This window comes from Vicia villosa, unplaced genomic scaffold (assembly GCF_029867415.1).
Source record: "Vicia villosa cultivar HV-30 ecotype Madison, WI unplaced genomic scaffold, Vvil1.0 ctg.001973F_1_1, whole genome shotgun sequence".
NCBI lineage: Eukaryota > Viridiplantae > Streptophyta > Magnoliopsida > Fabales > Fabaceae > Vicia > Vicia villosa.
In genome coordinates this window covers 47,929-63,904 of record NW_026705798.1, presented here as the reverse complement: position 1 = coordinate 63,904, position 15,976 = coordinate 47,929, and positions in this window count along the sequence as shown.

Genomic DNA, 15,976 nt, shown 5'->3' with positions numbered 1-15,976 from the left:
TATATATATATATATATATATATATATATATATATATATATATATATATAGTTTGTTTAGATATTTAGAATATTGAATGATAAGTATAATTATATAAAAAATTATATATTCATGAGTTTGTATAGGTTAAAATAATTTTGTATAGTTAATTTGTATTCAAATGCATATTGAAAGCAATTTTTATTAAATTTTTTTTTGTGTGAATTTAACTCGTCGTGTTCCGTTACAAATAAGAATTGTTAATTAAAATAAAATGGTTATTTAATTGATAGTGCCCCGTGAGAAAAATAGAAAATTTTGACATTTGAAAATAAGAATTTTGTGTCTCAAATAAGTATAATGTCAACTAAAACAAAATATGTATTTTGTTCATAGTGATCCGTGAGAAAAGTAGAAATTTTGACATGTGAAAATAATTTTTTTAATAATTATGAATAATTTTGACATTTGAAAATAATTTTTTTAATAATTATGTTAATTCAATTTATTAAAATTGTGAGCGAAAAATTAATTTGTATAAAAAATTAATGATATTACTGAGTTTGTATAGGTTAAAATAATTTTGTATAGTAAATTTGTATTCAAATGCATATTGAAAGCAATATTTATCAAAAAAAAATTTGCGTAAATTTAACTGATCGTGTCCTGTTACAAATTTATTTAATACGATATAGATTTTATTTAAATATACATCTAAATTTGAAATGAGTTATTTAATTATAAAATGAATAATAATAATTTAAATTTAATTTGAATATTTGAAAATAAAAATTGTGTGTCTCAAATAAAGATAATTATTAATTAAAATAAAATGATTATTTTATTGATAGTGCCCCGTGAGAAAAATAGAAAATTTTGACATTTGAAAATAAGAATTTTGTGTCTCAAATAAGTATAATGTCAACTAAAACAAAATATGTATTTTGTTCATAGTGATCCGTGAGAAAAGTAGAAATTTTGACATGTGAAAATATTTTTTTTTTAATAATTATGAATCATTTTGACATTTGAAAATAATTTTTTTTATAATTATGTTAATTCAATTTATTAAAATTGTGAGCGAAAAAATTAAAATAAAAGTGAAAATATTGGAGAGAAAAATGCAAGAGACAAAGAGAGAGAAAAGTAAGTAGAAATGAAATGAAAAATAAATTGGAGAGAGAAGTGAGATAAAATAAGAGTAGTGTAAGAAAAATAAGAAAATAAATATGAATAAGAAAGTTGAAATGTAAGAAAGTAAGTGTAAGAAAAAGAAATGTGGGGGGAAATTTGAAATTTGAATGAAAAGAAGAAAAGGAAAAGGTGAGGATATGTGGGAAGTGTAGAAAAATAGTTGGTTTATGAAATGACCAAACTAACCCTTGAGTAGAAAATTAGTTAAAAAGGAAGGGCAATAATGTAATTGTGCAGGACTATTGTTTTGTTTGCTAGATAGTAGATTTTATTTAATTTATTTTTTTTATTAATAAAATTCTGAAAATAGATTTGGATCAAACATTCTCTTGGGCCTGCACGAAATTGCTATATCTACCCCCCCTTGGCCCATGCAGAACGCCATTTTTGGCTAAAAATATGTACAAAAAACAAGCTTTGGGCCATAACCTTCTGGGCCCTGCGCCTTGCTGACTGCACCATAGTTTTGGGTTTCGCACCCCCTGACTTCAAAGATATTAGATTTTAACTTCTTTTTTTTAGATTTTTGTTCAAGTTTTTTTTTTTAGATTTTAAAAGTATATAAAATCAATACTATTTTGTTAGCTTTTTAGATAGTTGTTGACATAAAAACCTCATAAAAAAATACTAGTTTAGGCTTAGTAGCATTTAGGTTTTTTAGTATAATTTTGGCTTGAATTAGAATTCCCTTAACACAATAAAAACCCATAAAAATAGTAGTTTTTAGGTTATTTTTTGCACTAATACTTGAATGCTTCTCTTATGCTTTTTGTATCATTTTCATGCTATTTTTGTATAATTGTTGTGTGATTTTGTTACTTAGCTTTTGGCCATATTTTTGGCCTATTATTTTGATATAATTTTAATGCTCCTTTTAGAATTTAGTCATCATGTTAACATTAGGAATTAGACTTGTAGATAAGAATGACAATTAGATTAGAAAATAGGTTAGTTCCCCTTTCTCATTTCTTTTTTTCTTTTCAATCTTAAAAAACCTAATAAATACCGACGAGGATCATACCGTTACTACTTTTTCATAGTAGGAAAGAAATGATTGGGGCGTAGGCCCCGATGTATGTTCTTTCCTACTTAGCGGAAGAGAAATGATTGAGGCGTAGGCCTCGGTGTATTTCTTAACTGCTATTTAGAGAAACGATTGTGGTGTAGACCTCGATGTGCATTCTCTAAATATTCAAAAAAACTCTTTTTTGGTATGATCTAAGTCACAAATAAATTCCCTTAAAAAACACCTAACCAAAAACACATAAAATGCTTAATAAAGGCTCAGACTTAAAACAAAGTAAGGAAGTGATGCGAAGCCTTGTAGAGGGTTTTGTCATCATGGAATTACACATAAAAGACACAAACCCAAGTTCATTCTGCTGCTAAGAACAAGTTAAGTCCTTTCCAAAAGTAGGTGTATAAGTCTCCAAAGGTCGAGCATCGTGGATTGTGACCTTAACCTCTGTTCAACTAAAAAACACAAAACAAATGGAAACTATTGAGCAGAACTACGGCGCTCTGATTCTTCTTAAGAGGATACGTAGGCATAGAGGAAACTCTAGCGAGCACAATAATTATTAAAAAACTTTAGGTTTAATCATGCATTGCATTAGTGATAGATACACCCTTTAGATAGAAACAAACATAGGTGGATACCATCGAGTACGATGGGCGTGAGGGGTGCTAGCACCTTCCCCTTGCGTAACCGACTCCCGTGCCTAGATTCTCTGGTCGAAAGACCTCGTTCTTATTCTAAGTTAGGTTTTCTGGTATTCCTTTCCTTTATGGGATAAATATATTAGTGGCGACTCTGATCCATTTTTCGCGGTAGCGACAGTGAGCTGATCGATGATCAAGGAAGCAGGAGGGATATGATGAGAAAGTGACGATTGTGTCACTTGTCGATCGAGTACTTCAAGTAACTCATCCTTCATTCTTAGGATGTTCTGAATCTCAATGTTTTCCGTGTTGACGATACGGTACTTGTTTTTCCAAGCATTCCTTTCTTGGCATACCTTGTTTAATGCCGCTTGCAGTTTCTCAACATCGGTGGAGAAAAGGAAAATTGGTTCCCTTAGGGTAATAGGTTCTTGACGCTGATATGGCATCCTGAACTTGAATGCCCTGACGCGTACCCATTGAAGGTAAGGATCTAGGGGGATACAAAGATGTTTTCCTAACAATCTTCTCCCTTTTGTATGAACAAGACGCCAGGCTTGGACAATTTCCTTCTTTAGCATGTTACCATGATCGTCGATGTTCTTGAAGAACAGACCCTCCAATTGAATACTACTTGGTATATTTTTCAAGGGATAGCCATATTGACGACGGGCTAAAGCTGGATTGTAATTGATACCTCCCTTAGTTCATATAAGGGGTATGTTGGGATAACTTCCACAACTGAAGATGATCTTGGTTTCGTCGTTGTCAGGACTACACCACTCAATGTCCGAATGAGCGAGAGACATGATTTTCTGTGACCAGTAAAGGTCATCCCTCATGTTCCAGAAATTGCTAGACTTTGGCAGGTGCGAGACGAACCATTCATATAACAATGGTACGCAGCATGTGATTAATCCTCCTCACTGCAAGTTTCTTGAATGCACAGAGTGATAAGCATCCGCAAGCAAGGTTGGAACTGGATTCCCAATTAAGAAGATCTTAATTGCGTTGATGTCGACGAAGTTGTCAATGTTCGAAAACAAAAACAATCCGTAGATAAGCAATGCCAAGATTTCCTCAAAAACGCTCATATCTTGGATGCTGACGAAGTACCGAGCTTGATCTAACAAGAACTTGGAGGGCAATCCTTGAATTCCTCCTTTACTCACCATATGAGTTCTGATGTCGACTACGTTCAAGGGAGTAGTTGCAACAATGATAATGTTTTCAGGATTCTTTTCCATACTGGAGTACGGATCTTGCGCGTACACGGGTATTCCAATCAGACGACAGTACTCCTCCAACGTAGGCATGAGTTGATAATCTGGAAAGGTAACACAGTGATACGTTGGATCATAAAACTGTACCAAAGTGGGAAGGATCCCATCCACAATGTTGGTGCTGAGAAGAGGCAGAAGTATTCCATACTTCTCCTTGAAAGCCTGGGGGTTGACCACCGGTTTTCTGAACTTTACCAATTCCTCTACTTTAGGAATCTTGAAGGTGTATTTTCTATCCCTTTTTCTTCCGTAATCCATGGTATAGATCCTTAAGTCCTTTCTCCGTTTCTCTCTTTCTATGAAGTTCAAAACGTTCGTTATTTAGTTTCCTTAAAAAACGACTCGAAGAAGACTCTTTTTGTTTTGTTTATTATTTATGATGAATGTATGAATGCATGTATGCACACACAAGAGTTTTTAAACAAACATGGCGTAGAAGGGTATAGTGGTCATGGAGTCACAACGCAAACCTCGCCCTAGGGTAAACTATGGATAAGGATTTTTGTACCTGTAGAACGGGTTCTAGGGGTCTCAGAGCTTTTGCTCAATCTTAAAGATACGTTGACTAGTATCTATAAGAGAGTTTTCTCTGAGTGTAGTATCTGCGTGACAATTACTTTCGTAATCACCGCTCTACGTCCTAAAAAAGGCTTTAAGTGGGGTTAATGTGTTTCTAGGTCCTCCTAGTACAAATCAGTCTCGGAATGCATTGGCGCAGTTAATCACAACCAGCCAGGAAAATACCAAGAGTAGATTTGGGAACCAAGATTAGAGGGCCTTCACCGAGAAGACATCCTCCATCCTATCTTATGTTGCACTCAAATCCGGGTATAGGATTTCTCACCACAAGGGGGAATCAAGCCCTTTCCCGATACAGAAAAACAAAATAAACCAATATATATGCAACAATCACATGAAATGACACAGAGGTTAGGCCGGACGTCTCTTGTTTGAGGGGGAATTTGGCATCCCTAATTCCTCATTGGGGGCTGGACCAGCACAGGTCAACCATTGGTTTGGATGAAAAACCAAGGTTATTACATTCCCCAGCAGAGTCGCCATTTTTCTGTGGTGTCGTTTTTTTACCTCCCCGTTTCACTTGGGAGGACGGCACGCTAGACCCTTCACGCGAAATTTGGAAGGAGAATGCGCCCGGGGCGGGATGAATTTTATTTCAGTTCTTCCTACGATATCACACGAACTTTTTAATTATCCTACAAGTAGAAAAGGGGAAAAAGATCTCAAATAAACCCTAGGAGTTTGCTAAGTGTGGGGATTCACCTAGACTAGAAATTCTGGAGTCCGGGAGGTCGGTTATACATAGGGAAGAGTTTAAGCACCCTACATATCCGTAGTACTCTACGGGAACCTTCTCTGTGTCTATGTGTTTGTGTTTGTTGCTTATTAATGGGATAGTTTCTCCTTTGTGTTAGGAGAGAGAATTGAATTGAATTAAAAGAAAGACATACAGACTGACTATTTTTGGTATTTTATTAGCTCGTTGAGATTCCTTGTGAACCTCATGCCTACATATCCCTAATGGAAGTCAGAGCTTTTTGTAGTTCAGAGAACTAATTAGGGAAATTAATGACTTTTGGTGCATTGCTTGAAGCTTGAATTAAATATCTGTTTACAGTAAAGAGACATGAAATCATCTCTACAGAGAGGTATTTCTACTATTCCACCACAAACATTTTTTAAGTGATAGAAAGGCTAAAATTGTTTCATTAAGAGAAGAAGCCTACTAGGTTGATTAAGTATGACAACCACATGCCTCTTGAATGAAAGATTCTCAACCAAATTAGGGAAAGTTGTACAAGTCTGGGATGTAGCCAGAGCATGCCTTTCATGAGTCCTAAATGGGAGAATGTTTGAAATTATTGTTTTGAAATTATTGTTTGTTTTTAAATGATTGTTTGTTTGTGGTGAGATAGGAGAAATACCTACCTATGAAGATGAGCTATGTCTATCTATTGTTTGAAAGATTTGATTTTTAGCTGGCTTGTATGAGGCCCAAGCTTGAGGCTTTTTGATTGTTTTTATTACTGACTCTGGGAGATAACTCTACTGGGAATTAACTTAAACTAAGAAGTTTTGGTGTTCTGTACAAAGCCCAGAATTGAGGCTGACTCTTAATTGGGGAATATATATATATATATATATATATATATATATATATATATATATATATATATATATATATATATATATATACTGACTCTACTTAGGGAGTATATTATTTTTCTGCCTTGTATGAAGCCCAAGGTTGTGGCGGACTTTAGCTAGGGAAATTATTATTTTCTGCCTTATACAAAGCCCAAGGTTGTGGCGGACTTTTAAAGAAACTGAGTATGGCTGACTTTATGGGGAAAAGATTCTAGAGGTTAGAAATCTTTGACACAGGAAATATGGTTTATCTGCCTTGTACAAAGCCCAGGGTTGTGGCTGACTCTTTCGGGGAGTTTTTTATTCTGCTGGAGAATTTTATCTTTTGAAAGTTTAATTTTTGGAAGCTAACCCTTTCCAGGGAATTTGGATTTAAAGGAGTGATTTTGGAGGCTAACCCTTTCCAGGGGATTTGGATTTAAAGGAGTGATTTTGGAGGCTAACCCTTTCTAGGGGATTTTTGGCTGAAATATTATCTATTCGAGACTTCTTGTTTAAAGCCCAAGATTAAGGCTGACTCTGATTGGGGATAGATAACTATGGATCCTAGACTCTGCTAAGGAAGATTCATGATGATAAGGGTGACAGAGACTGTCCATGTCTCTCATTCCAAAAAGGTGTACTCAATATGAGATTGAGACATTCTTAGCTTGTTCAAAGTCTGCTTTGAAAAAGGAAGAAACTCACCAGGATAGGCTAAAAGGTGACTAAAGACCTGTTCCTATGTTTATAAGAAACCTGATGGGTCCTTGTATACAAGCTCAAGAGGAAGCTGAGACTGCTTTTAAGAAGCCTGTGGTTCCTTGTACAAAGCCCAAGAGGAAGCTAATCGAGGGTCATCGAGGGTCCTTGTTATAGCACAAGAGAAAGCTATGTGGTTTTGAACTTATTTTGGCTTTAAGCAAATGGGTAAGAGGTTTCACCGGGAATAATTCCTCTTGGGTGGATGTATCCTAGTTTGGATTCTAAGGCTTTTTTCAAGATGTTTGACCGGGAATAATTCATCTTGAGGGTTTGAACTAAAATATCTCTAATTAGGAATGAGTCTTCACCGGGAGGTTTACACTCAGACGTAGTTCTAAACAATATATATAACAATTTATATTTGACAGTAATTTAAAAAAAGGACTGTAAAATGAAAGCTTGTAAAGCCTAACCTGGATGGAGTGGAGGCCTTTGAAGAAGTATATACAAAGCCTGACCAGCAATTTTGTTGATAACAGTATAATATTTATTGTAAACAGTTAAAGGTTTTTTTGAAAACATAAAAAGTGAATATGGACATAGGTCACATAGGTATCTGAAGAGTTTCACCGGGAATAATGCCCTTCAAATACCAGAAGAATGTTTTGAAAACAGAGAGAAGATTTTGTAAATACAGTTTTGAAAACAAATTATGAAAAAGAAAAAGGTGTTGGGACTTACACTCTAATAGAGGCCCAAAGAAAGATTTACTATTTATAAGAAACAGTTGTTTGAAAATGATTGAAATATTGTTGTTAAAACAATTTTTATTGTCTGTATAAAATGAAAAGGGTTTGGGACTTACACTCAATTAGAGGCCCAAAGAAAGAAATATTTACAAGAGATTAAGTTTTGAAAATCAAGTGAAAATCATATTATTATTATTATTATTATTATTATTATTATTTTAAAGTATTAAAACATAGTTAAAATATGTGATTTTAAACCTAATTAAGACATGTTAAAATAATATATTTTTTATGATTTTTTGGCATATTCTCAAAATAGATATATTAAATGGGAAGTGTGTGAAAAATCAAGAGAAAATGATTTAATTTGATGGATGAATTAATTGTGTGAAGTTTGTAAAAAAAAGAAAGAAAATGGGTGTTAAAAAAATAGTTTTGGCCCTTGAAGGGTTTGAACCCACGCCCTCATGGTCACACACTCAAAATAATACCACTGGGCCAGGCACCAGTTGGTGACAATAACACGCGCGCAGTTAGTTTTATTTTCAAAACAAGTTAGAAATGTTTGAAAAATAAAAGAACTAAAAAGTCTGGGGCGAGGGGGATTCGAACCCCAGACTATGGGCATGAGGAGACTAAGAGCGCATGTGAGGCCACTAGGGAAAACGATGAATTCGTTTGTAAAACACATACCATTCAAAATAAAATAAACCTGACCCAGAGATTTGAATTTTGCGCGCCACAGCCATAGTCGTCTTCTACCTCAAGCTCTCAAATTTTGAATTTGTGAACTTGCTCGTTTCTCAACCAAACAGGGTGATGTAAACATGGATTTCACTCTAAATTTCCTCACGAACTCAAATATGTAACTAACACGGATTTATATTAACTACATCTAATGAATTTACTAAAGAAAGTGAAGAACCCTAAAATTTGAAAATCAAATTAAATGGCTATACTGAAAGATAAATGAATGATGATAGAGGGTTTTTAATCCTCTGATGATGCTGAAGGAAATGATATTGAGTTTTATCACGAAGAGTGCATAAATTAAAGAGGTGGAGTTCAAAAACTTACCTCTAAAACTGAAGGTCGTGAGGATGATGGAGAGCTTCTGGCTTTGAGTGAATGATTGCAAAAGCTTCCTGGGAGCTTGTTGATGCTATCTGGGCACTTGGATTGCTTTGAATACCTCTGAAATGATCTACCCGACCCCTCTTGCTTGAGCTTCAAGTATGAATTGAAGATGATGATTCTGCACCTACAGATGAGCTGCGACCATCTGGATAGCTTCACTACACTCCAAGGAAAGTGTCTGAATGCTTAAACTTGCTTGACACCTTCTGAATTGATCTACAAACCTCCAACTGACTCTGCTCCAAAGTGAAAGTGAAGATGATGTTCTTGCACTTACAGAAGTGATCCAGGTGCTTGGATCACTTCTAATGAACCTCCTTGAGATGTTAGAGTGCTTACTTTCAAAAGAAAAGCTCTGGTTTGAAGAATTCGATTCTTCTTGCCAAAAAACTTTTGAAAACCATAAGCATGAGGGAGAGAAAGAGAAAGCAAGGAATAGAGTTCCTTTGGTGTGAATTATATGGAGGATAACACTTATATTTATAGGCAAAGGGCTCAGAGTAGTTTGAGAGAGTGAGCTTGCTTAGTGAAGTAAGTTTGATTTCTTAAGCATGAAGAAATTTCAAAGAATATCAAGATGTGATCATTGCATTTTCGAGCTAGCTCCCTATCCCTTGATCTCTTGTGATCTTAGGGAACATTTCTGATGCAGAGTGTGATCCAATTGGTTGGTGAGAAGATTCCTTTGGTGATTCATCCATTTGCCATAAATTCCCAAATGTAATCATTACATAATCACATGTTCTTGTTTTTGGGAATATTCTCCAATCCTCATTCTATGGTGAAAATGAATGCATGTTATGTTTACAGATGCATCATGGGTCGTGTAGCATCCATTAGTGAAGCCATATGCACAAAATTGCAAAGTTTCAAATTGTACATGACCTATAATTTTACTTCATGAGGCCAACATTGAACAAGCATAACTCCTAGCTCAAAATGAATTTGGAGAAGGTTGAGCACAATTTGGAATGCCCTAATCATCTACTTCAATTCACTAGTTTGGAGTTTCTTCAAAATCTTTTGGGAAATTTATGAAAAATGGGCCTAAAGTTGAAAGAAAACTAGGTTTAAAACACTTAGAAGTTTTTCTAGGTTTTTATAACCTAAAACTTTAAAAATCCCAAATCTCTTAAATGATTGATTTCTTGAAAAATTTGCATTGTAATATGTTGTTTTATTTTGCAAGATCTACAACTTTCACTTTGGGAGTTTTTTGAGTGTGTAAGCAAAATTTTGAGTTCCCAAAATACCCTTAAAACCCTAATTCCCGACTTTTTGATCCATGGTGAATTTTCTTGAATTTATTTTGCTAAATGACTCTAATAATCATGTATTGATGATATTGATCTTTAAAAGTCATGGTTTGACCAAAAATCCTAAAAGTCAAAGGTGATCTTGCATAGTTGACTTTTTCCAAATGAAGTGAAATTTTGCACTTTTGTGATGAATCAAGATCTCCTCCTCAAATGAATGATGTGAATGGATTATATTGAGGTGATATAAGTTCTTGAGCCATGTTTTGAGTTTTGGATCCATGTCTTGATTAAAAGTCAACTATCTTGGTGAATTAGGTCAAAAACCCTAATTGTCGACCAGATGAAATTGATGACTGTAGACCTTGAATTGAAGTGTAATGCTTTATGGAGTTTGTCATATGGATTATTTGAAGATGATTGAAGCCTTTGAGTGATATCCTAGGGCTTTCCAGGGTTTCCCAAATGTGGTCCCTGATTATAGTCCTTGATAGGCTCAAAACCCTAGATTGGTGAATTAAGTAAACCTGAGCCCAGATGATTGGTGTCCAGTCAATCATAGGTGAATAGAATGAAGCTTTCTGAGTCCTATGATGGTATTGGAGACTAATCCTTTTATTGATTGATCCTTTGCCTGAGCTCTTTTTTCGTTGGACATCCTCTATTAAGTGCCAGATGAATAGCTGGCTACTCTGGGTATCTGTTTTGAATTTGATGAAAAGTCTGGAGACGTGACATCTCAGGGGGGGATCAAAATTAGGGTATGACAGGATCGATCATGGTTTATTCCCATTTTATGATGTTGGTACCACATGCATAGTGTCAGTTCATACATATGCATACTTTTATAACATGATTGGATGTATTCCAGTGTTATAATTATTGATAATGTGTTGGTTGGTTGGTTGCTTACGATGATAAAACTTGGGTGAATGATATAACTATGATGTGTTATTATTTATGATGCAATAATATTTTTTAATTACGATGAGACTCACCCTTACTGTTGACATTTTCAGATGGGCGAGTAGCGACTTTTGGCATTGGTGGGGAATGCTAGTTTAGAGTTTATGATGATACTCTATTTTGTTGTTATTGGATTAATTTTGTGGGATATTGCATAGATGATGTTATGCTTATCTATATGATGAATATTCCGCTGTGTAGAAACATGATTTTATTAAATTGATGATTTCTTCCTAAGTGTAGCATGACAATTAACTTATGATAAATTGATTTATTTTCATTGTGGCACCCTTGTTTTCATGTTATTCTGAAATTTAATTTTAATTGCTGCGGGGGTTTAGAAGGGTGTTACATGGGAAACGTGGCATTCGTTAATGTAAGACTGTTAGGGTCGAATTAGTATAAATAAGGGTCTTAGTATCAGGATCCAGTGTGTTCATTTTGTACAAATTACTCACAAATCGCTCAAGTATCAAGTGTTAAGAGAACGATTTTTCGATGAGAAATGTACGTGTAACACCAACACCTTATTTATGTTTATATTTCTATCATAGAATCGAAGTATCTTTTAAATTCCTTTATTTTTCGTCAAGTATTTCCATTCCAGCAATTTACATTCCTTTTACATTCTCGTCGAAGTTTTACTTATATTTATTGTCTAACCAATCTACTTTTCGTCGTGTATTCATTTAGTTTATTTCGCAAGTTATTCATAGAATCATTACATTATAAAAGAATAAAAACCAAGAGAACATGAACCAAGTCGTTCAAAAAGATAACTTTTCGACACATGTCCAAGGATCAATCTAGTCGATCCTGCGAGTAACCAAAGTATATTTTTAATTTGGAAGACTAGCGGTTGTTTACCGGAAATAACCGTAAACAAATTGGCACGCCCAGTGGGACAGTGTCAAAAGTTGTCATTTAAGTTTCTTGTTTATTTATTTATAGGTTTAGAACACATTAGAACCTTGTATGAACCTTAGGAACGGTAAGTTAACGAATAGTGCACAACCAATTCCTAAACATAAATACAACAAGAAAATGGCCAATTCATCCACTGAAAGGGGAAACCAAGATCCCCCACAAGGGTCACCACAGTAGCCGCAAGTACAACGAATGCTTCGACCTCCATGCACGAAGCGCAAGAGATACCCACATCGACAGGCTCCGCAGCCGTAAGTAATTCCCGGACCATGCCTGAAACTACATCGATGTCAACAGGGACAATACCAGTACTTAGTTCAACTACGGTACCACCCTTTACAAGTACAACAGAAATCCCTCATTTTTCGACAAATTTTGCAAGTTAGGTACCACCATATACCCCGAGACCAACAGCATTCGGAGGTTGGAGGCATTGGAACCCACAACCTTATGGGATTCCACCATCCTATATGTCAGGAATGCAAGTTGCTGGACCTACGTACACCCAACCTGGTATGGAAACCTTTTCGCCAAATGCTGGTTCAATCGGTCGAAGTGTACAAAATCCAGGCCCATCAAGCCAAATGCCTACACTAACCACAAATAGCCAAGCAGCATTTAAACAAGAGATGGATGCAAGCAACCACGATATGGTGGGTTTACTTGCTCGAGAGATGGGTTCAATTTTTTCTCCCTTAATAACAAACATTGTTAGGACTAACCAGGATAATGTGGAGACATATCAACGAATATCCACACAAATGGGGTGTATAGAGGATTTCTTTGGAGCCCCTCAAACGTCTACCAGACGAAGAAACAACCAGGCTGCCACTCAGGAAGACGAACCAATCTTCACACCCATCCTGGATCTAGTTCGACCACCTAGGCAAAGGCCTGGTGAGAGAAATCAGGTGATAAATTTAGAAAATCTGAACCGAATAACCAATACTATTCAACAGGAAGTTCCTGAAGAATGGCCTAGGGTAGTTGTGGTTAATAGGGAGCAAAATGCAGATGAAGTAGTACAGAGAGTCAGAAGAGACAATGTGGTGACAGAAAATAATCTAACAACCCTGATCGAAAGGATCATGGCTAATAATGGCTTTAATACTAGACTTCGACGTCCAAACTATACCTCCCCTGTAGCAGACTATATTGCAAACTGAACTACCAAGAGGTACCAAAGTACCCAAATTTACAAAATTTTCAGGGGAAACTAGTGAATGGACTGTGGAACACATAGCCCGATATTTGACGGAGGCTGGTGATCTAGCGAATAGTGAGAATTTGAGAGTCAAATATTTTCCTAGTTCGTTAACAAAAAATTCTTTTACATGGTTCACCACCTTACCTCCAAACTCTATAGATACTTGGGCTCATTTAGAGAGATTGTTCCATGGACAGTTCTACATGAGACAAACCAAGATTAGTTTGAAAGAACTGGCTAGCATTAAGAGGAAATTCACAGAGCCTATAAATGATTACTTGAATAGGTTCCGTTTATTGAAATCAAGATGTTTCACAGTTTTTCCGGAACATGAATTGGTCGAAATGGCTGCAGGAGGTTTGGACTATTCAATTCGAAAGAAGTTAGATACTCAATATTTGAGAGATATGGCGCAGTTGGCAGATAGAGTTCGACAAGTCGAACGACTGAAAGCTGAAAAGGCCAGGGCAAATAAGAATTACAAGAAAGAGAGAGTAGCCTATGTTGAACCTGAAGACATCGAAGTCGAAACCTTAGATGATTCATATGGCTTTGATGAAGTCGAAATAGATTTGGCCAAATTAAAAGAGGCACCCCCATATTCTTGTAAATTGCTCACCCCTTCTAATGGAAAAAATCCTGTCAAACCTGACAAAAGTGATAAATTCCCAAAGAAAACATACACTTTTGACGTCACTAAGTGTGACAAAATTTTTGATTTATTAGTAAAAGATGGCCAGATGATAGTACTTCCTAATTCTAAAGTTCCTCCGTTAGAACAACGGAAGAAACGAGGTTTTTGTAAATATCAGGGGTTTTTAGGCCATAAAACCTCACAATGCTTTCTTTTCAGGGATCTAATTCAAAATGCTATCAAGGACGGTCTTTTGAAGTTCGCTGACAAAGGAAAAAACAACATGAAGATTGATGATGATCCCTTTAATGTCGCTGACACCATTTGTACTTCTTGTCCATCATTTGCCTCATAATAAGTTTTAAATGCAGCCTTGTCATAGGAGACATGTACCGTAGCCCGTGTATCATACCACCAACCTTGAACTTTCCCTTTGATTGCCATAATTTCGCTCACCATAGCAATTATGTCATCATTGGCTCGAACTGCATTGATCTCATTTTTTGACTTGGCCTGCGATCTCGAGCATAGTGTCCAAGTTTACTGCACAGGTAACATCCATTTTTTGGACCTTTAGGACCACCATATTTCTTGAACTTGTTATGTTCCTTATTTGGTCCAAGATGACTCTTCATGTCATCATGTTTCTTCTTTCCTTTTGTGGTCACGACATTTGCTTTGAAAAGACCTGCATATTCCGATTTCTCCCTTTCCTTTGATTCCTCCTCGATTCGAAGATGTTTTTGGATTTTCTACAAAGAGAAGTCCTCAAAACTGTGCAACAATTTCTTTCAGTAGCCTTTCCAAGAAGTTGGTAATTTTGCAATGATTGCACCAACTTGAAAGGTCTTAGGGATGTCTATTTTTACTGCTTTTATTTTATTCACATGGACTTGTAACTCATGCACTTGGGGAAGAATGGGCTTAGAGCCTATGAATTTAAAATCAAAATATTTAGAAATTAAGAATTTCTTCGTACCTTCCTCTTCAGCCTTGAATTTGAATTCGTGTGCTTTCCAGATTTCTCTTGCCGACGGATTATCCGTATAGAGATCATAGAGACGATCATATTGCGTGTTCAAAATATGTCCACGACATAGCAGTTCGTCCTCCTTACGTTTCATGAACTCCTTCTGGACTTCTTCATAATCATTTTCGGTTTGTTCAGGAATTGGTGTTAAGTCAGGATCTAACACATAATGAACCTTCAAGGCAGTCATTAGGAATGTCATCTTGTCTTGCCATCTGGTGTAGTTAGTTTCATCAAAACGATCCAATTTGACAAGATCCTGATTCATAACTTTGATGCTTGAAACTGCAGCGTCGGAAGCCATTGAAGAATAAATACTTTTAAGATTGTTAGAAATATCGGAAAGATCAAAAGGATCCAGGCTGAATCGTGAATGAAGTCACTTTCCTTAAAACTATTTCAAGCACTCTCTTAATATTATTAGAGTTTGGAAAGCAAGAATACCCAGGATTATGTCAGCCTTACTCGAGTCTGCACAAGACCAGTGAAGAACTCGAATGCAAGGAAGAGTGTCTGGAATAATGAAGAGGATTTATGATTTTGTGTGTTTCATTTTGGATTCATAAATGTGTATTTATAGGCCATGCATGTGTTGTTTCATAAGTTTGCAACTCTTGATGAAACAACACCTTTTCACCACATATTGCAATGGTTCATCTATAATGACACAAGGCACCCCTTCATGAAATGTTGTAAATTTGAATTCAAAAAACAAATTTATGCAACAACCAAAAATCTATACCCATTTTTTGTCACATTAGAACATACTATGGTAATTATTATTTTATAATTTCCAATATATATATATATATATATATATATATATATATATATATATATATATATATATATATATATATATATATATATATATATATATATTAATAGTTATATTCTTTTATAACCATTAATTTTATTTTTTATTAATAGTTATATTCTTTTCTAACCATTAATTTTATTATAGTTTAAATTAACCACTTAGTAACTCGCATTATTTTTACTAAACGTAATCTTCTATTGATGATAAATAAATTTCATTTTATTAAAGCAAAAGTTGCAATACTTGAGTTTTAAACCTTAAATCTTTAAAAAAAAACTCAAT